We start from the raw sequence: 14018 nt of genomic DNA, 5'->3' as shown, positions 1-14018 counted from the left end.
TCATCACACAACTGAAGTAATGCAGCAACAAACCAGGTTAAAATACTCTCTTTTCACATCTATTCCGTTGTGGAAAAAAGGAAGTACTACATGGGAAATAGGAACAATACCAAAAGAAGTGGTCAATAAATTCAGAGTGACTGAGGAGATTGGATGATTGAAGAACCTGGTAATGGTATGTGGAACATTTCGTTTATTAGTCACTGACGCAAACCTGGATCAGGTCAAGAATGACAAAAAAACGGTGACCATATGAGAAATGAGTCAGTGCTGTTGGTATTCATGTTAGCGAAAATGCCATGATGATTGACAATAATTGGAACTCTTGTTAACATTATCAGCAGTGAGGGAAACTATGGTCTAAGCAGACATAAAGGCTGATTGGTCCTCTCCTCTGAAAGCAGAAAAAGCTCTATGAAATAATAGTCAAGGCAGACTGGTGATTTGGTCTCTGTTGGCCATATAAAGAAGTCTGCTCAGTTTTAACTGGGATGTATCCTGCACCCTTCAGTAACCTTATATTAATTTTAATTTATGGATGCAAAGAAAAGTTAGGATGCCTCAGAAGTGAGTAAATCAAGTACCATGAAGAAATTGCTCTCTCGCTCTTAGTCCTGACAGAAAAATATAAAGAAGACAGAAATTTCTATGCAGTCTTCTGGGCTATGTTGGCTGAAGAAAGTAACCTTTCATGTCTATTCTGTTAAATCTCTTACTTCAAAACCTGTTGTTTTAAATGTGCAAAAAGTATTGGAATTTACCATTTGATGAACATTCTGCCAGTAATTACCGTCAAAATTGAGTAACTTCTAAAACATTTCTCATTTCCTGTTTTGTGCTGTAAGGCCATCAGGCGAAAAATTACTCAATATACAAGGGAAACAGTAAATCAAACTTTAAATAAAATGTGTAACACTGAACATCTGACAGATGGGGAAAATACATTGGAAGCTTGACTCTCATTGACATTGGACCCCTTTCTGACAACGAAAAAGCTCAGGCATTTAAATTTTTTTCCACATGATCTTTCTCAGCTCTTCTAATCAGAGGTATTGGTTTTAACAATAGTATTCCAAACATTTAAGAGGAAAATACTAATTTTGTAGTAGATAGGAACTCTTTAAAATACAGACATGGGTCTTAAACTGAAGTTGAGTTTCAAGTTTAGTCCCATTTATCCATCAAACATGCCAGTACATTTTTATTTTAAGAACCACTTGATTTTTACTAACATCTTGTAGCAAAAAGCCAGCATTCCTTTCTTCTATAAAATATGCCCTGATGGCCTAAGTTATGACTCTGTCTGCTGTTCGAGCTAGTCTGAAATTGCACCTCGTCCATGGCCAAGTGTCTCTTCAATCCTGCTTTGTGCTGTCACAGCAGGAACAGAGGCTGAATGCACAAGGTTTGGGTGATTTTGCTGCTGACAGCAATCTCAGCGATATCAGGCCAGCTTCCTTCCGCTTCACAGCTATGTTCACAAGTACCACGCTCCGTTCTCAGGGGGGGCAACATTTTACTGTTATTTTTTGACTTTACACACTTCTCAAAGAAGTAAGAAGTTGTGACTCCCATGCCACACCAAGCCTCTACAACCTGCCCCTGCCATTGCAGATGATGTAAAATTGCAACCTAATAAAAAGGTCTTTTGGGTGGACAAAATTCAAATGTGATGTATTAAAAAGAAAGCGAGAAACATAAGGATTCAAAGTGCCACCACAGTGGTGCAGAGACCTGAGTCTGATTTCAGTTTTAGTAGTACAAAACAGGAGAAATCCATACAAGACAGAGGACACATTATGGCACTCTAGGAATCAGCATCATGAAAACCAAAGTCAGTCTTACTAGGCAGATGTTTACAGGAGCAATTAAAAAAATACAAACCAAAACGTAATTCAAGAATGAAAAAAATAGATATCAAATGCTATCTAAACCAGAGAAAATAGTAAAGGAAAAAAAAATGAGGTCATCCATTTGGAGTAAAATGTATGGTCTTGGTTTTCTTTTTATAATAAAAGTATCATAAAAATGGAAGGAGGCAAAGCTAAGGGCATCCAGAATGATACAAGGACTCAAGGGTCTTATATATTCTGAAAGGTTAGAAAAAGTAGGTCTGTATTGTTTGGAAAAGAGGATCTTATGAGGGACTTCAATGAGATACATGAAACTCTAAGGGGACCAAGGAAGAGAGATGCAGCAATGCTATTTGAGCTAGTGTCAAATGCAAGCTCAAGGGGACACAAAATTATGCCAGAGAAAAGCCTGACAATGAAACTCTCTAGGTGGAAATACCTTATACTAAGAGCAAAATACTGAAGATTGCAATGACTGCAAATAGTTTAAATACTTTAAAAAAAAAAAATCCAAACAAACCAAACAACTTGGGAAATCGATGTTGGAAGAAACAAATATTTCAGTAAATGGAAAGACTCAAATCAAAGTTTGAGTCATGTTCTTACTTCAGCTTCACAGGAAGATGTGACCCCGAATTAAGTCTTTCAGTCTCATTTTGATGAGAAATTAACAGTGGACAGTAGAAAGTCCTTTGAACTTGGACTCTCAACACCCCACAACATCATTTCACCCCCAGCATGCTCCATCAAGCAATCAAGTCAAAATGCAGTAACCCAACGAAACATCAGACTAGGAGAATTAATTGCAACGTCAATCCCTGGCTGGCCCTTCAGATTCTCCCTTGTTTTAAATCGTCACTTCATTACTCAGTGCACACTGCCTCACAGCTTATCTACCCGTCACCTTCCCACCCTGGCACCAGCTGGGTCACGGCACACTCAGTGGGCACTTTCCTCCTCCTCCTCCCTTCTTTTTCTCCAAAAGAGAAACAGTCTGCAGCCACACGGCAGCACGTGCCACCAGCATCTTCCCTCCCAGATGTGCAACTTGACACTGGTACCCCCTGGCAGAGGAATTAATAGCTGTGAGCAACCATCAAAGGCATCCAGAAGAAACCTGAGCAGGTAGGAGAAGAGAAAAGCCACAAAATAAACAACATTCCCCCCAGAAAACTCTTGGGCAAAAATTGTGTTCAAATGAACTTAAGGATGATGTACATGAAGGGCAAAAGTCATCACAGGGTCTCACATCATCCTCTAATGAAGCCATTCTGAGCATACAATTGCTCTTAACACTTCCTGCAGTGAAACCATCAGGAAAATGTATGAATAAAATCAACAGTGTTTGTAAAAAGAAGTTTAATCCAGACCAGATTCACATACTTATAATTCAATCAAGTGGCATCATCACAGGCTAGAGCAGGGGTTGACAGAGACCCTAATTTCTGTGTGAATCCTTATACTGTCTGGGTTGCTCAACTCAGACGTCAGAGTACTGACTTTCTACAGACCTGCAGATACCTACTCCCTTAAGGTGATATTGTTTACTCCCTTAAGGTGATACTGTTATGGGCATTACCATCAAGTTTTATAACACTGTAAATATAACTTCAAATACCTGTTTATCCTTACCTAAAACTATTCTAACATTTCATCCAAAAAAAGGTATTTATTGGTATTTCTGGCACCTTAATTGCTATGATCCACCTGCCTAAATGTGCCTCAACTCCAAGTGATTTAATTTGGGAGCCAGAAATTTGAAATGTCACATATATACGTGGTGAGAAAATGCAACAGACAACAGAGGTACACCTAGCATCTATTCAGTACCAGATTTTCAACAGAAAGGCAGTATCTCAAGATGTAGTGCAAGAGGATATTTTACATCCAATTAGGCAGGGAAGCCAACCTGAATGGGTTAAAATTTGCCACCGATCCCAAGTATGTGATTTTCTTAACCCCCTAAGGGTTCCAACTGCACTGGGAGGAAAAAGCAATTATGCAATGAATAGGAGAAGGGAAAATACGTCCCAAACTGGTTTGCCTGCAACAAGGTACAGATTCCTCAGTGGTCTGCAGAAAACAGCTGAGCTCCCCAGCTTATTCTTTGACCACACCTGAAATAAAAACTAAAGGATATTTCGGGGAATAGGAAAACACAACAGCTCAGATAATGTCCCAAGCAGTATATTCATTACAGGCTCATCAGAGTGGATGCCTGCAATAGGAAGATTAAATACCCATTTACCAGCATCAGAGGAGAGTTTGGTTTTATAATGTATTGTCCCCTATTCCCCGTGAGGCTGCTTTGTTTGATAAAATGCTGAGTGTGGTGTAAAAATATCCCTCTCTCTGTAATTTGCACTCCTCTCCATTTAAAGCTATTCTTGCTGCAAACGAGAATTGAAAGCTGCTAAAATTAAGTGGTGTCAGTTCTCAATGACACTTTAATGATAGAGCGCTCAGCAAATGAGATGAGAATGAATTCCAGCTTCTCTGCTAAAGATAGTAACCAGCACTAAACAGTATAATGCTCCAACTGGGCTACACTTCACCTGCTTCATTCATATTTAGTAGAACCAAAATAGGGAAACTATAATTAAAATGGTCATAAAACGAAAAATGCTAATTTCTAATAGAGATGGCAGGAAACAACTGAAGCTTGTGAAGTCAAAGCACAGCCCTTCCTTATCACACCCGTACTGCCATGGCGGCTGTCGCTGGCTGACCACAGGGCTGATGTGGGGCTATGGCATGTTTTCTTTGCTGTGGAAACTGCCGCTCCCAGCAAGTTTGGTGCAAACCTCCTTAACTGACACAAACATGGGAAAAATGAAGATTAGGAAACCCTGCGTGGTTTTGAGCTAAATGAAACCACTGCCTCTGAAAAAGCATTCAAAGAAAAGAAACCAGTCCAATGTTTAAACAGTTTCTTTCTCTCACTATTATATTATTTGGACCTTCAAGGACACCCACCCAGCCTTCCGCACAGATCATGCCTGTAGCTTCGCTACTGCCAACAAATGACAACTTCAGAGTATGTCAACTGGGTGCTGTCACCTCTGTGCCCCCCTTGTGCCACTTCGGTGTCACAAAGGTGTTTCATGATGGGACAATTATTCTCTGAAAAAAAATTCTTTTGCTCAGGCTGCTGAGCATGGCACAGTAATGGGAGGAACCTTCTGTTGCATTGACTCTAGTGGAGAGGGAAACACGAGCTCTGAGTTCACATAGTGCCTGAGCAGAGCCATCACTGCCTTTCCTTCTGCCCCATATAGCATGGGCTCACAGCCCGCGTTTACACTATACTTCTTTCTAGAAACTGTCATGAAAGAGAAACAGATTGTTTCCAGTCCTTGACAAAAAAACACATTATTTTTGTGTAATGCTATGCCATTCAGTTGGGTAACCAAGTCTGTCAAACACGTGAATGGAAGGTAAATATTAAGGCATGCAAAGTATAAAAAGCAGTCATTATGGAGAGAGAAGCGTTTATTACCACAGGAAATGTCCAGTAGACTTACAATTACAAAAGCCTTCTTCTAATAAGGTGAGTTAAGGTTTCAAAATGCACTGCAAGTACTTGCAGGATATTCCGTATGACTAGAATAGAGATGGGGTCTGGGATGACTGACAATAAAATCTTTATACCTCATAGTAATATCAGGTTTTCTTTACAAATACAATATATTTGATGGATAAGTGATCCTGCAAATACTTTATAAGGTTTTAAAATAAGGTGCAGGCACTATTTTCCTACGCTTATCTTGGTGAAATCAGACTGTATTTGTACCCTGAGTCTTTACCTACAAGTACAATGTCTTCTAACAAATACTGCACTGAAGGGAATTCCTCACTTCTCAATTTCATCTGTTAAAAAAAAAAAAAATAAAGCTTTTGCATTTGCACATGACAGAAGATGTCGAAAGCTGTGTAAATGCCTAGGAGTTGGAAAACTGGTGGCCTAATGGGTTGAGTGCAGGTGAAATGGTCATGAGTGAATGAGAACAGTAATTCTGCGCATATCTCTGCATTTCTTTCCATACAAGGATCCTGTCCTGACTGTACAAGCACTAACTTGACAGCAACTGTCAAGAGCTTCTTAAAATGAACTGTCTTGATTATTGTTGCCACTATTTGCAGATTTGATAATATTGTATATAGAGTTTTTACACAACATATTGGTGTGTCGTCTGTTATGTACATAGCTTAAAACATATCAATTCTTTCTGCAACGATTGTGTGGATTTGGTCATTTCAGTCTTCATTCAGGCATAGACAATTCACAAGCATCCCCTCCTTCCTTCCCAGCCCAGCCCTGTTTCGGGGAAGCAGTTTTTTATGGTATAACCAATGGAGAGACGAGAAATCTTCAACTGTTGCGTGACAGTTACTTTTCTGTGTCTTACTCTGGCATAATTATTGTAGGGTAAACCAAAGCTACCAAAAGGACCCTGGTTCAATTACTACTTCTGCTATTAAATTAAAAGAAAAAATAAACAATAAATTAGTACCCCATAGATGATGATTACACATCCAGTTCTGCTCTTCTGGATTCACAATCACTTATGAACATGAAGCACGGGACAATAGCTCCAGATTAGCAAGCAATCCCTGCTAAACTTATATAGAAGTTTTATGAAGATAAATGCATGCACATCAAGATGGGGCATAGAGAGTATTTATTCCAGTTGTTTGGGTAGCTAGGACTGGAGGAAGAAAAGAGTTCACGTGTATCCTGGGACCAGTGAGTTAAGCCTGTTTGGCTTATTTCAGCACCAGGTCGGTCCTCTCAGTTGTGCCCAAGTGCTGCCCTTCACCCACTGGGAGAGGTGAAGGAAGGCACCAGCTTGCCAGCACCACGAGTAAGGGAGGTTGGTGTGGGCTGCCTGAAAAATAATGTCATTACTTTCTCTCCTCTGAGTACCCCAGCATAGGTAGAGGTGTGAGGGAGATGAGAGGGAAAGGGGATTCTGCATTCTACCCTGGAGAGCACACCTTCCTTGCACACAGTTGATGCTTCCCTTGACTGTGAGCCAGCCCAGCATCTTTCCATTAGTTTTCTGTCTTGTATATTGGAGTAAAATGAGCAAGAATCACTTACAAATCCTGTGAAGTACTGAGCATCACGTGCAAGGTGCTAACATCTCTGATCTCCTATGAGTTTGAAGCACCTTGCATATTTGGTCTGTTAGACTCTTAGAAAGGTATTAGGCAGCTCTTATGGTGGTGGTCTGAAAAAAAAAAAGAAAAGAAAAAACCCCAACCCTCTCCCTATCAAAGCAGTTTTACAGAGCTTTCGAAACAGCAAGACAAAATAAATATTGAGTGAGAAGGAAAAAAAGCCAGTATTGCATCAAATACTTGCCCCAGGTCCTACAACAGCAAAAAAGAGGTGACACGCAGCCATACATGAGTGGACAACATGTCAGCTGCGCAGAGGGTCTCTTCATCGTCACACATGTCCCCTAACTGGCAGTTTACCCCCTCAGACACAATGTTAAGAGACACAGGAAGAATGTTCTCTTTTTGAAAAGTGTCACATAAAGTAGCTTACCAGCCTGGTTGGCAGAAAATCATATTTTCTGATATCTGATGTCACATTTTATTAGATTTAGGATACTATTATCCTACTTACTTAGGGGTTTAAAAGTATCCTTTTTATAGCTAATGCCACAGGTAGAATGTTAAACTACAGACGTTTTGCAATAAAGGACTAGACTGTTCCTTACACACATCTGGTATTTTTTGCCCCAAACAATGCAATAGTTGTTCAGTATTTTTTAGCCTTTTTTTTTTTTTTTGATCCTTGCACATTTGTCCTCAGTTCATCCACTGATCTATGAGTGCACCAGGTTATAGAGTCTGCAGAACTCCAGAACTATAATTTGTAGCTCTTTTAATATATTTTAATGAAGTACAATGATTTAATACTCATAGCTGGCTTCATCTTAATTTCAGAGCTCAGACAGCAATTGTCCTTTCAGTTCAAAAAGAATGGCATTTGCTGTAGTGCTTAGTAGCAGTTCCCACCTGCTAGTAAATAAAATGCACAGTATACACATTGCAATGCTTGGGACTACCTCAGTTCTGAATTATCCCTTTACAATAATGTAAAAAAATTTATATTGATTTCAGTTATTAGTGGGTCTTCAAACAACACCTTTTATTGAGTCAAATTTTCTTTAAAGTCCTTATGCCAAATTTCAATTATTGGTAATCGATTATTATTTTTTTTAAACTGACAGCAGTTTCAAGTTCTAGACATTTTAATTTAACATTGTTTTCTGAATATAGTCATGCTCCTATTTAAAGCAGAAAAAATTGTGGGTATTTAAGGGCAGAATATGAATCATATCATCAAGTACATTCATGACTACTATCAAAAGACAGCTACTTCTGATGTATCCTGGAGGAAAGACTTATTTACGTAGATGAGAATTGGCTTATTTACGTAGGTGAGAATTAGCTTTATCCACCAGTTACAATATAAATGCACCCTTTCTATATCAATTTTACAATATTTAGTTATTAAAACATGGATTTTATCCCTAATCAGTGTCTACATTTTAGTTAGTGATCAGTGCTATAATTTAGTGATAGTAGAGTGTTACTCCCAGGTATCCAGCTGAACAGCAGGTTCTTGGATAATGGGAAGAAGCAAGCAGAAAAAAACCTCAAAAATGTGTGACATTCTTAATTTGTTCACACAGGTCTGCTTCAGACATAACTGTTGTGAGATAGGGGAGACAGAAAAGAGAATGATGATCAAATATTAATATTTACTAACATTAAATGAGTTTCGCAGGGGTTCTTTAGTGTTACTTACATACCAAAGGGAAGCAGCTCCATAGGAACTCAGAAATAGGACTCCATTTCTGATAAAGGAGAAATATATTTTACAGTGTATGCTGTTAACTGCTGCAGGCTTTAAAATAAAAACCCCAGAAGGCAGCGCGATGCTTTTAATAAGAAGAAAGAACCAGATACTAGCATCACTCTGTCTTTCATATTTTACAGAATTTTCTCCAACCAGAGCTGCAAAAAATCTTACTCCATAGATTTGAAACATTTAAATCAGGAACTGTACCTATAAAATAAGATACAATCAAAGAAAATGTAGGTATGACATTAAAGGCTACACAGCTGAGAAAGGAACATCCTTCTCACCACCAAGATGAACCAACAAGCTTGTGGGCACTTGTAGCTGCTGGCCAGGATCAGCTTTAGTCTGATGGCTCACATCTGCTGGTGATAATTAAAGATCTCAAGGCACGTTTTGCAGGAAGGAGGACACTACTTTCAATTCCCTTGGCAGAGAAAAACAGTGTTTCCCTACTTTTGTTGGACAAGTTTCCTAAAAAACCTGCTGGATGACACCAAGAACCAGAAGCACTTTTGTGAGAAATTTCAAAACAGTTTTTTTTTAATGCAATTTATAATCATTTAGAATAAAAGACGCATTTGAACAAAATCAACATAAGGACTGCTAAATACAACCTTTTTCCCCCCAGAATCCTTCTATACTTTATCAGTAGAGATTAAGAATTCACAGGCTTTATTTCAACTTTTTCTACTCTATTTTAAAGTTTGTCATTCTTTGGGGTAACTCCATTAAGTGACTATCTCATCAACTGCACTGACAATACATTTTTTTCCTCTCTTAAGCATAATGTGTCAATCCAATACAAAACCAATGCTACTTCCCAGTCATCATTACAAGTATTTTTTCATTTTTTTTTTTAAATAAATTATTTTTCTGTATTTTCTAGAAGGTATTGATTCACCTAAACAGAGTCAGGGGCTCTGTTTCTTTCAATTTTTTTAAATCTCCGGATTTTAAGTTTTTCTGTCTTTACTGAGAGTCATTTCTACAGTTCTGTAAATTATTTCTCCAAATCACTCTATCTTTTGTATTAAAAAAAAGGTAACTAGTTTCATATTTGGATCTACAAATGACCTTTAGGATTGGTCTTCTTAGTGTACATTTTAGTAGGCATAATTGTGTTGAAATATGAATTAATTTGGCAGTGGTCTCCCCTGCATACCCCGGATTATTTTAAGAAGATGAATGTAACCTTCATCTGTGTTCTGTAGAGGTTTTATTCCAGAGCCTTACACTGTGATTTGAGATTGAAAGCTTACCAATATTTGAAGAATGCCATTGAGCACCAGGCTGTATTTGTTTGTCTCCTGAACTCATTCAATTAGGAAAATAATCCATTATGGAAAATCTTGATTAAAAGTTGGCTTATTCTCCCATTTGATTAAAATTCAGCGTTACACTGAATCAATTGTTCAGTACTTCTGTGAAACCTGTATCAACTGCAGGCAGAAGACTAATTGCTCTGCTGCTCTTGCATCTTACTCACCTTTTCTGTCATCTGATTATGAAACCTACTGGAGAACAATAAACTTGCTCTAATATCCTGGTTTGACTTGGTCCTTGACCCTATGCCACGGCAGACTGAGAGATACCAGAAATCATGACAGCCTGAGGGCACTTGGGGATGAAGAGGATGTTCTTGGCCAGAGGCTTTAGCTCCACAGCCCCTACCCGGACACAGGATGGAGAATGGGGCGTCGTTTATTCTTGCCATAAACTTCATGGGTTACTTAGATTTTTGAATCTTGAAAAAAATCTTCAGGATTTAGTCCCTTGCATATTTCCACAATGACAACAGCAAACAAGGCCAACCTTACCTGCCAACAAAATGTTTTTATAACTCCATACTAAATCCGTAATTAAAATCATCCCCTAGAAAACTGCAGCAAATAAAGCAGGTAAGGTTGGGTTGCAACTTGACAGCTGTGTGACTAGAGAGGATGGGTTCTTTATCCCAAAACCTAACCTCGAAGTCATCTGTATCCTCCTTGTCTGTATTTAGCTCTAGAAGAGCTAACTCTGTGCAGCCGTTCTGGCTGCTGAACTATTTCACCTGGGGAAGTCCTGCCCTCTGCCAAATCAGTGGCAAAACTCTCATTGATTTCAATAAGGTCAGGCTATAGCTTCAAATGCGGCAACAAAGAAAAAAACACCAGTCATGAAATACTAGTAGGTTTGCTTTTCAGCGTATTTTCACTTCCAGTTTATGTCTCCTTTGGCAAACACGATAGCTTGCAGCAATTAGAAATCTTGACTCAGGAAGATTCTCAGACGTAAATAAGAATATTTCCATAGTTCTCAATCAAAACTTCATGAAGAAGCTTTTCCAATTTATTCTTACTGTATGAATAATTCTTTTTATTATTTCCAGAAACAAAATTTCTGCCAGTTTTCTCTAGTTTTCACACAGGGTGGCTTTTGCTAAATGTAGTTGAACTCTAATATTGAACCAATGAGCTTCCAACAATAGAACTGCAGCATAAGGATTGATTTTTTTCTTTTTTTTTTTTTTTTCAGTTCTTTTATATCTCAATTGCTCTTTTGGCTTCTTTATGGGTTTTTCCTGAGGTTGAGACGTTATGTATCAAGAAGTTTGCCTAGTGGAACATTTTAAAGTTGAAATAAGAAGCTATACTTTCAGTATATTGCCAGCAAACCATAATGTTAGCTATTGAAAGAGTCTTTTATCTTGTTATTTGATGAGGAGACAAGAGAGGAAAATTGACATAAACACTGAAAAAGATCTTCAGCTGCTTCAAAGTTTTACTGGCTACTGTCTTCGCTGCTAAACCTACATTTGAGAAGCGACTTTAGAAATAGTCCAAAATAATGCAAGAAAAATCAGCTTTAGGAAATAGTCACGTATTAGGTATAGATATATTGAGTTTAAAGTTACTTCCACTTAGAATTATTAACTGGAATCAACTATTTGTGAAATTTAGGGAAACCCTATTTTAATACCTCCAACTGAGAGGTGAGAGTGAAATTAATGTGCATAAATAATGTGGGTAGGTGAAGCTGAGCACAGTGGAAATAGGAGAGTTACTAAAATAACTTTGAGGTCAGTATTTGTGATGAAAATAGATAAGATTTATGGCAAAGTAATTCAATCAAATAATCTGAAGCGGGTCAGAAGTATTTCATTCTAATGTAGAGTTATAAAATGTATGAACGTCATGCAATTAAATGAAATTAAATGAAAAGCAAAAGAAAGCCACAGATTGTTGCCAAAGAGAAGAGAATAAAAGAAAAAGCAAAAGAAAATGTCAGCTGCAGAATATGTTGATTGATAGGACTAGCATTTTTCAAGCTCTGTCACAGCTGAAGTATAAAGCTGTCAGTGCACATGATAATGATGGATGCTCTAAAACATGCAAATAGCATGAAAAATCATTTCTCACATAATTTTGGAAGATGAGAAGAGTTGTGAACTGAGGGGAAAGGGGAGGGTAGGTCAAGCTTAACATTCAGCCAAGAGGAATAGGCGGCTGCCTTGCTGCTGTTTGAGTTGTTAATTACTATGCAAGTGAAACAATGAGTTATGCAGGCCTTCTGCAAAATTTCCCACGGAAATTTTATCATGGCGGGTGCAGGAAGAGAGGCAGAACTGCGGTGTCGGAGCTGAACACAATGGTGTGCTCTCCCGGAACGAATCGGCGCAAAAGGGAATCCGCACCAGGGACTGCTGGCGCTTTCAGGAATGTGTTGCTTTAAGAACGTGCTGTGTATTTCAGAGGTGACATTTACAGTATACCATCAATATTGGGGGTGTTTCAGTTAATTAGCCATTTTTATTAACACTGAAGTACAGTAAAACCCAATGTAAGTGTTAAGAATGTAAATTAGCACTATGCCCAGACTGATCCAGCTCAAAGCAGTGAACTTTCACGCACTGCCCCCATATTTATGGTGGGTTTTATTTTCTAGACTGAGCAATGGTTGCTCATACTATTAAATTCTAGCTGATTTTCCCCTCTTGTGCATATACTTCTGCTTATGGGTACCAAAGTTCACGAGAAGCAACAAAGCTGTCAGTGCAATCCTTACGTTGCTGGATTTTGTTTTCATTAATTGTGCAATTTTCAGGAAAATTATATTCATAACTGACTCTCATGAAAAAGAAATATACATTAGTGCTAGTTTTGTTTTGTTTTTTAAATACTTACAGCGATACACCCTATGGCATCCAATCTGAGGAAAACCAGCACCATATAAAATAAAGCTCTATTTATATGAAGGGCCTTGCCCGCCCTCTGCAGAGTGGTAAAAGGCACCCAGCTCACACCCCTTCCTACTCAAACCTCCTTATTCCTTAGTTCTTATTCCGTGGTTCTTATTCCATGTTAACTTTTGACACTGCCTCACCCAGCACAGGTCTACGTGCTGGTTCTTGTCTCTACTGGGCCTTTTTTGTACTTCATCCTACCAAAAATATCAGCTTCCTATGAGCTCACCTGTGAGTTTTCAAGTCTGCCTCCACATTTGCCTTTGATTTTACATACAGTTTTCTTCGATCCCAGGGTTCCCGCTAGCAACTCCTAATCATTCTAGTCCCTCCTAAACAGAGACCACCCAATATCAGGTCTTTGCACATCTGTACCCTTCCAACAGTCATGCCTTTCCTAAATTTGACAATAAGGAGATTAATAAAAATTTTAAGAAATACAATTCTAAATCTTTTACTAAATGTTTTACATTCAGTCTTATCTGTATCTGTATGTTAGATCGCAAGCTGTTAGAGGCAAAGGCTGTCTCTATTCCTGCTGTGCATACTGCTGAACACACTTGCATACTGCTGCACACACTGTCACACTCCACAAATTACAAATAATGAGCAATGACGATGGACCTTATTTTCTACTGCCTTCCATCTTATTGCTATTTACCTCTGCACAAAACAAGTGTCAAAGAGGTGACATTAGCAAGCGCTGTGGTTCCTCAGCAGCTCAGCATGTTTTAAGTTGAGCCCTCATTCATAAAAGAGGATGAAAAACTGAACACTTCTGAAAATTTTGTCTAAACATTTTACTAAGTTGAATTTCTAGTTGAGTTGCCAGTCACTCCATTTTATACTTCATTTAGTTACATACTGGTACCGTTTCTCAATAATCAGGCTCTGGTCTTGCTGTTTGGAACTGCGTTGTAGCAGGTAACTCAAGAAAGAGAGTTTTAAATGAGTCTTGTTCTGATATTTTTTTCCACTGTTGGGTTTAATCTTTGAGGAATAGCTGATATCCGTGTCCAGATATTGGTAATTCCTCATAGCTGTTATTCAGCAG

This window comes from Charadrius vociferus, unplaced genomic scaffold (genome assembly GCF_000708025.1).
Source record: "Charadrius vociferus isolate BGI_N301 unplaced genomic scaffold, ASM70802v2 scaffold261, whole genome shotgun sequence".
Lineage (NCBI taxonomy): Eukaryota > Metazoa > Chordata > Aves > Charadriiformes > Charadriidae > Charadrius > Charadrius vociferus.
The sequence above is the reverse complement of the archived record's forward strand: the minus strand, read 5'-3'. Positions refer to the sequence as shown.